Raw genomic sequence first — 15,484 nt, 5'->3', positions numbered from 1 at the left:
TGGCAGGCTGACCCTAGCTGGCCCTCAACCCAGTTTGCTCCCTCTGCTTCTGTTCGCTTACCAGGAAGCTGGCGTCTGAGCAGCCCTGCATAGGAACCTACAGATGGGGTCTTAGTTCTTCCCCATCACAAAGGCTACTGTTTAATTCTTTACTTTGATTTTTTAATCAACAAATTCTAATTTATGCCTATGCAAATATAAATTTTCCCTGGGATCTGTGGCTTCTCCTTGTCCACCTGTTGCTCTTGAGGCCAATTTGGAGTAGTGGGGAAAAGAAGGTGGTATTCTGGTAGAAACTCCCTGGTTAAAGGGCGGCTTCCTTGCTGCTGAGTGAGGCCTGGGAGGGATTGTCCTGGGCATCGAGAGGGAGCTAAGCCCAGGCCTGGGCTGGGAGAAGCAAAGCTGGGTAAGGGAACCAGAGGAGGCTTTCTCATTTCTGCCTGCTCCTTTAAAGCTCACCCAAGGCCTCTCCTGGTCTTAATCCTCCCTCAGTGCGCCCAAATTGATGTTTTATACTTCCTTGTGTGTGTCTGCATATCCATACATAAACACACACCTATCCAGACAGACATTCCTCTGTGTGCCTGCTCCATCTTTCAGGAGCAGGACAGCTTTCTAAGGAAAAGAGCTTTGTGTCTGCCTTGGTCTCCCCCATAGCTAGCACAAGGCCTGCCACCCAGCAGACACTTTATCTGAGCATTGCTATTCACTTCAACTCAGGTGTAAAGAAAGAATATACTCTACAGCCTTCTCAACAAGGGGTCACCAGCATGCCTTTGACAGCCTCCAGCAAGGGTTAAACACGTCACAAACTGCCAGCCGTCCTCTTCCACTTTCAGACAGCTCAAGTTGTTGGGAAATTTGTCCTGAAATCAGGCTGAAATCTATCTTTGGGCATCTTCCACCCACTATTCCTCGTTCTTTCATCCTGGGTCAAGCAGAACACGCTAATCCCCCTTCCACATCACTTTTCAAATAGTAGCATTAGAGAGTGGCTACTGCGTGCCAGCCACTGTGCCGAGCACTTTACAAATATCTCCTTTGATCCACACAACAACCCTGTGAGGTAGGCACCATTTCTAGACCCATTTTGCAGATGAGGAAATGTAGGCACAGAGGTGAAATGACTTGTCCAGGGTCACACAGCTGGTAAGTATCTGAGGGAGAATTTGAACTTGGATCTTCCTGCTTCCAGGTGCAGAGTTCCATCTCCTGTGCCACCTGAAGACAGTTCTCATGGTCCTCTGACAGCTTCTCAAGGGCCTTACACCATGTTCTTGGAGCCCTTCATCCTTCTGTTCACCCTTCTCTGAATGCACCTCACCTTGGTCATTTCTTTCCCACACTGTGATGCTCAGGCCTGAACACTGCCCTCTGGCTGTGGTCTCCTCAGGACAGACTTGGGCTGACCTATTACTGACCCCCCTTCCTAGATCGTAGGCCTCTCCATGCCCCTCAGGAAGGCACTGGTCATTCCAACCATCAAGTTTAACTAGTGATTCACACAGACACTGCTATCCCCTAAAATCCCCAAATCCTTTAACAGGAGCCATGGCTGCATCACCCTCCCCCACTCATTGGTTTTTCTTTTCTAATTCTTGTTGAGGACTCTGCTTTTACCTCCACTGGATATTTTCATTTGGATAGAATCCTAAATTTTAGCTAGCTGAAACCTCCTCCATCCTATCAGTCATGTGACATCTCCACCCCTCCCTCCCAGCTCTAGCATTGGCACATTTGGACAAGCACACCTTGTGCTATTTCACTGAAGTCGTTGATAAAAATGCTGAACAAGCACGGAGAAAAGGGGAGATCCCTGGGGCAATCAGGACAATTCCCCTGAGACCTCCCAGGGAGCTGGCATCAGCTCATTAGCCAGCACTCGACAGGTAGGGCAATGTAACCCGTTAACCCTTTCCAAATCCACCTGTCATCTGAGATTCAGACTGTGCTAAAATCTGACTGCACTTTGCAGAATTGCTCTGATCCAAGCAAAGACTAGCAGCTCATCAGACACCATTTTACAAGGGATCTGGGATCTTGGCAGCGTAGGCAGGAAATGCACATTTTTATCCTGTGCAGTTCTGCCCTCCTGTCATGAAAACAAACTGCTTCGTGGACCAAAGGAGAGATAGTGCTCAGAGTCTGAAAAAGTTCTTGTTCAACTGAGGTTGGAAATGGCTTTCTTGATGGAGCAGTTCCCACCTGCTTGATGAACTCAGGCACCTTATATAAAGCAGTGAACAGGAAGGGAGAGTTCAGGATTCTCTGTCCAGAGTCACTTGCCCATAATGTCTCATTGAGGCACAAAGCACAAATGGGGCAAGAACATAAAATCAGGGTTACCTAAGGGACATTTAGAATAGGCTGGAGCTCACCTTGAGATGGGAGAGAAGGGAGAGTGAGGTTAATAAACCTTTGCCTCTATGCTTCTAACTTAAGGGGGGAGTGGTGGGGGGGAAGAGTTTAAAAAGGAAAGTAAGTTAATCTGGGTCCTACAATTACCTAAAGGTAACCTGTCCAATCCAGTAGGCAGAGATGCAGAGATTTTACAGAGCTCTAGGGAGCCCAGCCTCTTAACAGGCATGACCTGGATGAAGATCACGACCAGGAGACTGAGAAAGGGCAGTCAAACATGAAGGAAGAAAAACAGGTGAGGTTGGACTCATGAAAACCTGGAGAGAAAAGAGTGGGAAGGAGAAGAAGACCCTGGATTCAATCCTGGGTCCGTTACTCTTCTCTCTTCATTCTACTTCACTCAGTGATCTCATCAGCTGTCATGGATTGAATCACCCTCTCCATGCTCATGATTTCTCAAATCTACCTATTCTGCCTAAAACCCTGTGCTGACCTCCAGTCTTTCATCTCTCGTTGCTTTGTTGATGCCACAAATTGGATGTCGTGTAGACATTTTCAACTCAACATGTCCAAAACAGAACTCTTCATCTTCCCCCTATTCTTTCCCCTCCTACCTTCCCTATTACTGTAGAGGGCACCACCATCTTCCAGGCTCCTAACCTTGGCATCATCTTCAAATCCTAACTTCTGTCCAAGGGATTGCCAAAGATTGTCCAATTTACCTCTGCAACATCTCTTGTGGATTTCAGCTTTGCAGCACCTCTCATCAGTTTCACCTCTCCAACATCCCTTGCAGATTTCACCCTTCAACATCTCTCAGATTTCATCTTTGCAGCATCTCTGATCAGTTTTACCTCTCCAACATCTCTTGTCCATTTCAGCTTTGCAACATTTGTCATCAATTTCACCTCTCCAACATCTCTTGTCCATTTCAGCTTTGCAGCACCTCTCATCAATTTCACCTCTCCAATATCTCTCACAGATTTCATCTTTACAGCATCTCTCATCGGTTTCACCTCTCCAATATGTCATGCAGATTTCACCCTTCAACGTCTCTTGCAGATTTCACCTTGGCACCATCTCTCCTCAGGCTCACCTCTGCAGCATCTTTCAAAAACAGAACTTTCTTCTCTGATGCTGCCCCTACCCTAGTCCAGGCCTCATCTCCTGTGCACTGTTGTTTTCTTATGACTCACCATTTATTTTATTTGTACAAAGTAGTGAAGAATCATACCATGGCTGGGGGAAAATGATGTTTTAGGATTTAAACAAGTTCTTTCATTTTGAAACATCTCTTTTGAAGGCTTGGGACTAGCAATTTTAGCTCCAGCATCTTTGGGTTTGGACTCAGCAGGCTTCCCAGCCTTGGAATCACTGGGCTCTGTGTCCTTAGAATCAGACTTGGCTGCCGTGGGATCAGACTTGGTGACCTTGATGGCAGACTTGGTGACCTTAAGGTCAGTGCGCGTTGGAGCCTTAGAGTCAGGCTTCATGATCCTGAAGCCTGGACGTTTGGTGGCAACCCTAGGGCCTGGATGCTTAGTGGCCATCTTGTGGCCAGCATGCTGGGCACTCGCCTCAGAGATCTTAGCCCTAAGAAGTTTGACCTCGAAGGCCTTGGTGGCTTCATGGCTTCTGCTTGGACCTTGGGAATTGTTTGGTTTTTTTGGTTTACATCTTCTTCAGCTCCTTCTTGTGTTTCTTGGCAAAGCATGTGTTTCTCAGAAACTTGGAGTTGACCCATCTCAGAGACATGTATCACCGTGACTTAGGTTTCCTGATGCCATTTCTGTGCCATTTTTGTGATTGGTTGTGGCTGGTATGGTTCTTAGACTTAGCCATCTTTACACAACAACCTTCACTAACAGGCATTCCACCCACTAGAAGAAGTCAAAGCTAGAGACAGGAAAGGTCATGCCTGCACTACTGCAGTATTTCCTGGTGGATGTGCCTCCCTCAAGTCTCTCCCTCCTCCTTCCAGTTGTCAAACTGATTTTCCTGAGGTGCAGGTCTATGCCACTCAACTCCTCAATAAACCTGTGACTCTCTATTGCCTCCAGGATCAAATACAGAATCCTCTCTGAACGAGAGTTCAAAACCCTCCCTAACCTAGCCCTCTCCTGCCTTTCCACTCGTCTCCCACTTCACTCCCCACTTCTTCAATCCAGTGACACTGGCCTCCTGACTCTTCCTTGCACATGACCGTCCATCTTCCATGCTGGGAATGTTGTCCCTCCTTTTCTCTGCTTCCCTAGCTCCCTTCAAGCACCAGTTAAAATCTTACCTTCTACAAGAAACCTCCCCCAACTCGCCTTCATTCTGTCTTCTGCTGACTTTTTCCTCTTTCTCAGTACATTCTTTGTACTCATTTTTTGCACATTGTCTCTCTCATCAGATTGTGAGGCCCTTGAGGGCAGGCACCCTGTTTTTGTCTTTCTTTCTATTCCTACCTTTTAACACACCTGGTGCATGATAAGTATTTAATAAATATTTATTGACTGAATGATCCTATTAAAAGCTGCAGAGTGATGGATGGAGGATGAGGACTGAGAGAGGACTGAGAGAGGATCGGACAGTCAAGAAGTCACCAGTTTGGGTGGAATAATGAGGTTGGAGGCCAGACTACAGAGGGTAAAGAGAGTGAAAGAAAGGAAGTGAATGTGCCTCTTGTAGACAATGTACCCAATCAATAAACATTCCTCAATCCAGCAGAGGACATGAGGGACAGAAACATCCAAATGTGGTCAATGGTAACCTCATTTCTTACAGAAACACCAATACATCTGTTGCATTTTTAGTATTTTTGTTGTCTCCTTGGCAGTTTCGTTTTTGATATATACTCTCGGGGTGGTTCAATCTCACACCTAGATTGCTGGAAATTTAGCTTTTCCTTCCACAATTTTTCTCCGTTTTTATAAAGGCAGAGGGGATCTTTCTTCATGATCTTCCATCGCCCTAATTCAGGTTTTGGGAACGAGGTCATGTTCTAAACCTGTGTTGCCCTTGGTTGCCACATTTCTCTATTTGATAATGGGATCAGGTGGTGCTTGGCTAAATATTTTCTAGGATATTTTGACCTCCTCTAGGTGGCAATTGCTTTATGTTGATTCAATTTCTGCCCTTTCCTTCCTCTGTTTCCTACTTTTCACCACTTTTCACTTACTTGAGTGGGTCAAGTTGAAGCTATTTGGATTGCATGCCATCTTATCTTTCTCTCTAATTTGGGGGTTTTGTCCTCTGCTTTAACAAGATGATTTGACTGCAAAGATTATTCAGAAATGATTCCCACATCGATAACCAATCATTTCTTATCCATTAAGATACATTTTAGGCTGAGATTGTTTGGCATTTGCCACATCCAGGGATTTCCTACACTCATGTTTTTTGTTTTTGTGTTTTAAATTAATTTATTTATTTAACTTTTAACATTCATTTTCACAAAATTTTGGGTTCCAAATTTTCTCCCCATTTCTCCCCTTCCCCCTAAAACGCCAAGCATTCTAATTGCCCCAATCACCAGTCTGCCCTCTCTTCTTGCCCTTCCCTTGTCCCCATCTTCTCTTTTGTCCTGTAGGGCCAGATAACTTTCTATACCCCATTACCTGTATTTCTTATTTCCTAGTAGCAAGTAAAATACTTGACAGTTGTTCCTAAAACTTTGAATTCCAACTTCTCTTCATCCCTCCCTCCCCAACCATTCCCTTTGGGAAGGCAAGCAATTCAATATAGGCCATATCTGTGTAGTTTTGCAAGTGACTTCCATAATAGTCGTGTTGTGTAAGACTAACTATATTTCCCTCCATCCTATCCTGCCCCGCATTGCTTCTATTCTCTCTTTTGATCCTGTCCCTCCCTAAGTGTTGACTTCAAATTGCTCCCTCCTTCCACTGCCCTCCCTTCTATCATCCCTCCCACCCTGCTGATCCCATTCTCCCCCACTTTCCTGTATTGTAGGATAGGTTTTCATACCAAAACGAGTGTGCATTTTATTCCTTCCTTTAGTCGAATGTGATGAGAGTAAGCTTCATGTTTTTCTCTCTCCTCCCCTCTTTTTCCCTCCACTGAAAAGTCTTTTGCTTGCCTCTTTTATGAGAAATAATTTGCCCCATTCCATTTCTCCCTTTCTCCTCCCAATATATTTCTCTCTTGCTGCTTAATTTCATTTCTTTAAGATATGATCCCATCCTATTTAATTCACTCTGTGCTCTGTGTGTGTGTGCGTGCGTGTGTCTGTGTGTGTGTGTCTGTGTGTGTGTGTGTGTGTGTGTGTGTGTGTAATCCTACCAACTCCCCAAATACTGAAAAGTTTCAAGAGTTACAAATATTGTCTTTCCATGTAGGAATGTAAACAGTTCAACTTTAGTAAGTCCCTTTGACTTCTCTTTGCTGTTTACCTTTTCATGCTTCTCTTCATTCTTGTGTTTGAAAGTCAGATTTTCTTTTCAGCTCTGGTCTTTTCATCAAGAATGCTTGAAAGTCCTCTATTTTGTTGAAAGACCATTGTTTCCCCTGAAGTATTATACTCAGTTTTGCTGGGTAGGTGATTCTTGGTTATTTTCCTACTTCCTTTGACTTTGGGAATATCATATTCCACGCCCTTTGATCCCTTAATGTAGAGGCTGCTAGATCTTGTGTTATCCTGATTGTATTGCCACAATATTTGAATTGTTTCTTTCCAGCTGCTTGCAATATTTTCTCCTTGACCTGGGAACTCTGGAATTTGGCCACAATGTTCCTAGGAGTTTCTCTTTTTGGATGTCTTTCAGGTGGTGATGGGTGGATTCTTTCAATATTTATTTTGCCCTCTCATTCGAGAATATCAGGGCAGTTTTCCTTGATAATTTCATGAAAGATGATGTCCAGGCTCTTGTTTTGATCACGGCTTTCAGGTAGTCCCATAATTTTTAAACTGTCTCTCCTGGATCTATTTTCTAGGTCAGTGTTTTTCCAATGAGGTATTTCATGTTATCTTCCATTTGTTAATTCTTTTGGTTTTGTTTTGTGATTTCTTGGTTTCTCATAAAGTCATTAGCCTCCATCTGTTCCATTCTAATTTTGAAAGAACTATTTTCTTCAGTGAGCTTTTGGACATCCTTTTCCATTTGACTGATTCTGCTTTTTCAAGCATTCTTCTCCTCATTGGCTTTTTGAACCTCTTTTGCCAATTGACTTAGGCTATTTTTAAAGGTGTTATTTTCTTCAGCATCTTTTTGGGTCTCTTTTAGCAAGGTGTTGACCTGCTTTTCTTGTTTTTCTTGCATCTCTCTCATTTCTCTTCCCAGTTTTCCCTCCACCTCTCTAACTTGATTTTCAAAATGCTTTTTGAGCTCTTCCATGGCCTCAGCCCATTGAATGTTGATTTTGGATGTTTGGGATACAGAAGCCTTGACTTCTATGTCTTTCCCTGATGGTAAGCCTCGTTCTTCCTCATCTGAAAGGATGGGAAGAGATATCTGTTCACCAAGAAAGTAACCTTCTCTGGTCTTATTTTTTTTCCATTTTTTGAGCATTTTCCCAACCAGTTACTTGACTCTTGGGTCCTTTGTCAAGAGTAGGGTATACTTTGAGAATCTGTGAGATCTCAGTTGCTCCAAGGTGGCACGATCAAGCATGTGCTGCTCTGGACGCAGAAAGGGATTTTTATGTCCAGAATCTTAGCAATTACCTCTCCACAGCCACCTAGCCTCCAGTTCCATCAAGTCAGCACTGGGGGCTGATTTTCAGATAAGCTGTATGGGCAGGTGTAACGGGACGAGTTAGAGCCAACCCCTATCCATTTCAGGACGCCACACTGAGAGCCTGCCTAGATAACCTAGGGGCTTGTCAGTAGGGGTGGAACTAGATGGATTTCAGGAGGAAGGGTCTCGTCTTTGTTTGCAACGTGGCAGTTCTTTGTCCTGGCTCCAGATGTCCAGTGGAGAAGACACCCATATAAGGAAAGGTGATAGGTGATAGGTTCAATGTGAAAGGTGATAGCTGATAGGTTCAACGTAAGGCTTAGGAATGTTTTACATAAAGACTACATATGCATGTGAATGAGATGAAATAAACGGAGTCTTCACCACCTTCGTCTCCCGCCCCATTTCATTACTCACGAGATCAAGGCCTCTTGCTGGACAAGAGCCTTGGGTCGCGGTCAGGGGTTCCCGTAAATGGTCTAGGGGACCCCAACAGGCAGGGCCGCCATTCAGTGTGAGACAAAGACCAGCTAGGCCAGGTCCTCCACCCAGGGCTGAGGTAAGACTCAGCTCTTCAGTGCCCCCAGGGGTTTTTACGCTGTATGGGCTGCTGTGCACCCTCTGTGGCTGCTGCCTGCTGCTGGAGCTATAGGAAGGCCCTGCTCCCTTCCTGGCCAACTGAATAAACCACATCACAGATCTTTGGCGCCTGTGGGTTGAGGGATCTGAGAACCTGCTGCTGCAACTGGAGATTCCACAACTGGAAATTCCACTCCTGAGGTGTCCTCCTTCCAGAGTCTCATCATGTTGCTCCACGCCACATCAGGCGGGCAAGGCCAGGCTGGGCTCCACGCTCCGCTCAGCGTCCAGCTAAAACGATGTTTCTGTGGGCCTTTCAGGTCACCGTCGGCTGAAAATCTCCTCCACTCTGTTGTTCTCCACTTCTGCTGCTCCATGATTTGTTGAGAGTCCCTCTCTACAGGTATTTTGTGGGCTGTGTGGGGAGACCCTACATAAGTGTGTTTTTCTAGTCCCCCATCTTGGCTCCGCCACCCCACTCATGTTTTTTCATTTTAACGAAAATCCACCTCTGGTCTCCCTTATTTATGGGAAAAAAAAACCCTTATAATAAATATATGCGATCCAAATTCCTGCAATTAAATTTTTTTCAATTCTTCTAACTCTTCCTGAAAGAAGTATTTCTGCTACATAGATGACTGAACTCTTTCCTTTCCTAATCCTAGGTTACACTTTGCAATGTCTTTTTTGCCATTTTCTCTGCCCACCTTTGCACTGAAATCACCAAATATCAAGGTGTATATTGACTTCATCTGGAGAAATCTACCATTTTTTTCATAGAATTTCTTGACCTCATCTTTTGCTCTGATGTTGACTCCAAAGTTCCAAGGAGGTTTCGGGAGCTGCTGTATTTGCGTTTGGCTAATGAGATCTGTAAAGTAAGTAGGCTGAATCACCTGAGTCACTTCTTGTTTGTTAGATCCAATGATATCAATCCTTTTCTTGATTTCTCAAAGAGCCTGTGAGCCATCCTTCCATTTCCTGATTTCTGTGGCTTCATTTATAGCAAAAATGTCAATATTGATACACATGCTATCCTCCAATGGAATGCTGAATAGGAATCAATGGAGAAGGATCTCACATTTAAGGAAGTGCAGTTCAACTGAAGTTCAAACTATACCCAAAGGACTATACAACTGTGTTATATGTACCCTTTGACCCAGCAATACCACTACTAGGTCTGTATTCCAAAGAGATCATAAAGAAGGGAAAGGACCCACATGCACAAAAATGTTTATAGCAGCTTTTTGTGAGAGCAAAGTATTGGAAATTGAAGGGATGCTCATCGATTGGGAAATGGCTGAACAAGCTGGGGTGTATGAATGGAGTGGAATACTACTGTGCTATGAGAGTCATGAGTAGGCTGATTTCAGAAAAACCTGGAAAGGCTCACATGAACTCATGCTGAGTGAAGTGAGCAGAACTACGAGAACATTGTACACAGTAACAGCCACTTTGTGTGATAAGTAACTTTGATAGACTTCGTTCTTCTGAGAAGTACAAGGCTCTAAGACAATTCCAAAAGACTCGTTGGAAGAAATGACATCGACCTCCAGACAAAGAACTGTGAAGTCTGACTGCAGATTTAAGAGCACTATTTTTCTCTGTTTTTCTTTCTCGTTTTTCCCTTTTCTTCTGATTCTTCTTTCACAACATGACTAATGTGGAAACGCGCGTAATATGATTGTCCACATATAGCCTATATCAGAGCGTTTTCTGTCTTGGGGAAAGGGAAGGGGAGACAAAAGGAGAAAATGATTCTGGAACTCAAAACCTTATAAAAGTGAATGCTGAAAAGAAGTATTTTTTTAAATAGAAAAGAAAATGAGGTTCAAAGCTGCAATTTCATAGCCACCTTCTGCTTCCTTTTCTGACACTGTCTGTTATCACTGGAGTCCTGCAAGAGGGATGCCCACAAATTTTGTCTTTTTGTTTTAGGAATTGCCATGGCCAAAAGTCACCACCTGGTGGCGAGCCCATAGCTAAGACTGCTCAGGATCCTCATGCTCCTATCTCAGCAGCCTCCTCTTGTCCGATGCCTTCCCTGCCCCAGTTGTCAGGGTTCTCGCCATCCTCATACTGACTCATTCATGTACACGGAACAGAAGAGACGCTCTCTGAGGACAGAGGCCACTTCACTGCTCTTTCTGTATCTCAGTCCCTACAATGTAGCAAGAACTTCTCAGATTATACAGAGCTGAATGGACTTACCACCTCCACACTGATCTGGGGCTTCCATTCCCCATTATCCATTGTGGTGTCCGATCCTTCCTATCCCAGAGATCATTCTCCTCAAAAGAGAAAATAGAAGTAAAGGAGAAGATTGTATCAGCTCATTTATGCCAATCCCTTCCTTGTACTTTCTCTTACCTGCAACATAGCTTGCTTGCAATGCACTCGCACGCACGCACACACACACACACACACACACACACACACGCAGAAATTTACACTTGAATCTAAAATATTGAAGCGAGTTAGACCTAATTATGGGAAATCGAATGATTCCAACCATTCTCAAGTTATTTCCATTTTTTTAAGAGCTGGAGTGGGAGGATAAGAAGGTAGTCTAATCGGCACCCAAATAAAGGATGTTGAGAAATAAAACAGATATTAAGGTATTTGTGGAATTCACACACGAGGTTTACGTGGACCCACTCCCCGCGCGCGCCCCCGCCCCAGCTCGCCACCGCTTTGCCCCCGCGCCCCATTGTCCGCCCGCCCCACGTTCGCCCCGCGTTCCCCCAATGTTCCTCCCGCGTGTCCACGGTAGCGTCCGACGCGGACGCGATCGCGGCTGGCGGGCGGGGGAGGGTCGGAGCCGTTTCTGCAGGTACCTTCTCTGCATGTACCCGGGCGGGTCAGGGCCGGGAGAGGAGGGGGCGGGGGAGGGGCCAGGGCTCGGGCACGGTGCCCTCCTCTGTGCCAGGACACGGCCGCCCCCCCAAACCTGGGCACAGAGGCGGCCCCTCCCCTTGTCTGCCCCCCAAACCTGGGCACAGCTCTCCCGCCAGAGTTGCCCCTGGTGCAGCTGCCTCTGGTTCATCCCCTAACCTCTCCCCCAAATCCCCAGCATCCAGGGATGTCGGTAACTGAGTTGGGTCCCTCGGTGCCAGGCCTGCTTGCCCCCTTGCTTCCTCTCCCCACAAACAACCCCAAAATGGAGTTGCCCAGGCCCGGACTCACTTCCCAGTGCCAAGGCCTGGCATGCCTTTCCACCTCCCTCTGGGCCAAAGTTGTGTTGATTTTCCCAGTGAGTGTGTGCATACACGTGTCTGTGTGACTTGTGTGTATTTGGAGAGGGTGGGAGAGCTGGCAACAGTCCCGTGCCCAGACCTGATGCACCCTGTCCCCTGGCCCCAGATGCCCCCCTTGGCTGGCCAGACTGGGACTCATCACCCACTCTTTGCCTGGTCTTGGCCAGGCTCATCCTCCCAGTGCCAGAGGCCAGCTGCCCTCCAGCTTACCCTCTAACGTGGGGCATCCCCAGCCCGGGGATGATCCTCCCAGGATGAAGGCCCTGCTGCCCCTGGCTCACTGGGTGACCCTGCCAGAGCATCATGGCCCCCTTCCTAGTTCCTCCCTGAAGGAAATCCTCTCAGGCCACTGGCCACTTCCCTCCACTTCCCCTGAACTTTGCAGAGCTGAACCAAACTCAGACTCCCGGCACGTGCAAGTGATCCCTTTTCGTTGGGTTAGCAGATCCTGAAAAGGACTGTGGAGGGTGTTGTGGGTCATCGCTGGGCAGATGAGAGAAGGCCAGGCTGCTCCACGCTGGAGCTATTGAAAAGTGTCAATGTTTGTGGATGAAACCTTGCCAATCCCCCAGGCCCTTTCTGGGCAGCCTGGAAGAGTCTGTCCATCTCTGGCCCTGTAAATTCTGTTCACAGTCTGGGCAGATCCTGTGTGCTCACCAGCCTGAGCCAACAGGAGTCCATCCCTGTGGGTCAGTGACTGCCAGAGCAAGACAGTAGGTGGCCTTCAGATGAAAGTCACTTGGCTGGGGAGGCATGTGAAGGTTCAAGGCAGGGGGATGGTAGCATCTTGGCCTGACAGTCCCCAGGAGACTGTGGGAGACTAGTGAGATTCTGGGTAAAATCAGCTCTCATTTGCACATAACAGGATGGAGTGGGGTGAGTCAGGATAAAGCAGAGGGATGTAGGGGGCAGGTGCCCCAGGTTCTAACACCACCCTGGCCCTGCTGGTGACCATGTGATGGCAGATGAGGCAGTATCTTTCTAAACTGGGCTTTTATCCTCTCACATGAAAACAAAGGACTCTTCTTGATGAGCGCCACCTTATTGGGGGCCAGTACTGTGACTGCCTCTGAAATCTCCAAGGGCCCTTTCAATACTCATATTCTATGGTTGTAGGTCAGCATAGGAAGTAGTAGCAGAGAGAGAGTTCTGCCTTTACTGGGCCTGCAACCATGCCTTGTGCTGTTCAAAACATGGGGGTTTTTTGAGGGGGGGAGGGCAGAGCAGGGATTAGATTATGATGACAGAGGGTAGGGTTGGCTTTTCCCTTTGACTGTAGAATTCAGAATAGTCAAGAGCTTAGATTCTCTGTCTTTATGATACTGGAATGCTGAAGATAAGGCTACCTGGCAGACCGGGGGCTTTCCTTGGCAATTTGGGGGGTGCCCATACAGCCTTTTCAGGCCTCCCCTGGGATGTGGTTAGGTTTGTATCCACAACAGCCTGACTACTAGCTGTACTGCTTTGTTTGAGGCCTCGGGCAAAGACTCCACCCAAGCATGGGGGAGGGAGGGTGAGAGCTGATGCTGATGCCCGAGTGGGTGGGCATTCAAAGACTCCAGTGGGGCAGACTTGATTACCATGTGGGGGTGGAAGCTAGCAAGGGACATCAGGCCAGCTGTCTGCCTTGGCTGCTGCCGATTTCCCTCTTCCTGTCCTTGCCAAGTGGGCACCCCATCTTCAGAGAAGCTCACGGGTCGACCAAATGGGCTTCCTTAGCCAGGGAGACATGTGGTTTCTTGCTTTTTAGGACAAGTCTAGTAGGAACTCTCCCTGCTAGCCAAACCAGGCCTTCTTGTTCTCCCAACTGGCAGAGACATCCATTGGGGTCTCTGTCCCACGACCCAAGCAAGCATCTTGGAAATGAAAGCAGTAACCCCCAGAATACAGCTTCTGGCAAAGGTCACAGGCCCTCCAAAATCAAGGTTGGGTATATTAGAGATGGTTTTATAGCATGGATAGACTAGGAAACCAAGCTGAGATCCCCTACAACCTGGTCTCGTCTGTAATCTGAGTTAGGGGTGGTCTAATTCATGTTCATGACATCCATGTCTCCTAAGGCTGGGACAGCCTCCCTTTTGTATCAGCCCTCTGTCACTGAAACTTTGCTTGTGCAATCCTTGACAATTCAGAAATCCCTGAGGAGGCAGTGAGGTTGGAGCTGAGGGAGCTGGGGGACAGGAAGGCCCAGGGCCTGCTTTGGAGGCTCTTCCTCCAAAGAGGTATGGGGACCCCTGGAGAATTTACCACTTGTCTGTTTACTCATTTGTAAAATGAGTTCAATAATCCAGTTGTCCATTGAGGGCTCTTACTAAAGAAACACATGACCTAAGGGGTGGGGTTAGTATCTGATGGTTAGCTTGGACCCCATCCACCCTCCAGAATGATCACAGAACTGGGTGCTGTTGGGGATGAGGGGAAACAAAGACATGGAAGGGAAAGCAGGCCTTTCCCTCAGAGTTAACAACTATGGCGAGAAGGAAATTGTGTGTGTGCGAAGCGACCTGAGAACAATCCCAAGGCAAGTGTCAAAACCCCAGATTCAGTAAAGACACCAAGGGAGACATTCCAAATGGAGGTTGGAGAGAGAGTGAGGGCAGCGCTTCACCAGGGAAGCCACCTGCAAGAAGATGTCACGGCCAGCTCAGGCACAAAGCTGGCAGGCTTGGCCCTGGTGAGCAGCCACCCTCAGCGTCTGGGAGACACTTCAGAAACTCTTTAGGAAAGCGCCTCTCTGTCCCAGTGCAGCCAGCTTTCCTTTTGGAGGAATCCATCCCTCCCCTTCAACGTCTCCCCCATCAGGCTCTTCTCAGGGGGTCCCAGAAAATCACACCTAGTCAGTCAGTAAGCACAGCTTCTCATTACTTTTTGCTTCTTCCAGGAATTTCTAGCACTTCTAGAGTGAGATTTTGATGATGTCTCGACGCAGTCAGCGCCTGAGCCATCGTTACCATGTTGATGATGATGGAGGCAGCAGCAGCAGCAGCAGTGGAGGAAGTTCCCTGGTGGCTGGTCAGCACACTGCCTTCAAGGACAGTCCCTTAAGGTAAGCCACTCCACAGCGGCCCTAGGTCATCTTCCAGATCACAACCACTCAGGGCAGCCAAGGGCCTGGCCAGCTTCCATGTGCACCTTTCTTTCCTGCCCCCATCTTTGGTGGAAACATCACTCTAGTGCTTTCTTTCCCCACAAATGCGAGAATTTCCTGTCCCCAGCACCGTCTCTTCCCCTTCTACCCCAACCTGGGCTGCTGCTGCCTTCACTCTCTGAGAACAGGAACTAGGGAGGGGTGACTTTGAGCATTGAGAGGGCCAGAAACTGAGGCTTAAAGCTGGGCAGGGAACAACCATCATGTGGCCCAGTACCCACGGTTTCTGGGGTGAGCTGCAGGGCCTAGCAAGAGCATAGGAAGCCATGGGGGTGATGGACCTGTGGGGGAGGAGACAGGTTCAGGTGGCTTTAGCTCCTCTTGTACCTCATCATGGTGGTTCCATTTGGAAAGAGGCCCTGCCTGGCCCATGGGAGCTGGGGATTTGTTCCAATGTTATAAAGGATTCATCTGTTGAAGGAATAAGAACAGAAGAGGGCTTTGGGGATCATTTCTTTTCATCC

Source organism: Notamacropus eugenii, chromosome 3, assembly GCF_028372415.1.
Source record: "Notamacropus eugenii isolate mMacEug1 chromosome 3, mMacEug1.pri_v2, whole genome shotgun sequence".
NCBI classification, from domain to species: Eukaryota; Metazoa; Chordata; class Mammalia; order Diprotodontia; family Macropodidae; genus Notamacropus; species Notamacropus eugenii.
This window is presented reverse-complemented; position numbering follows the sequence as displayed.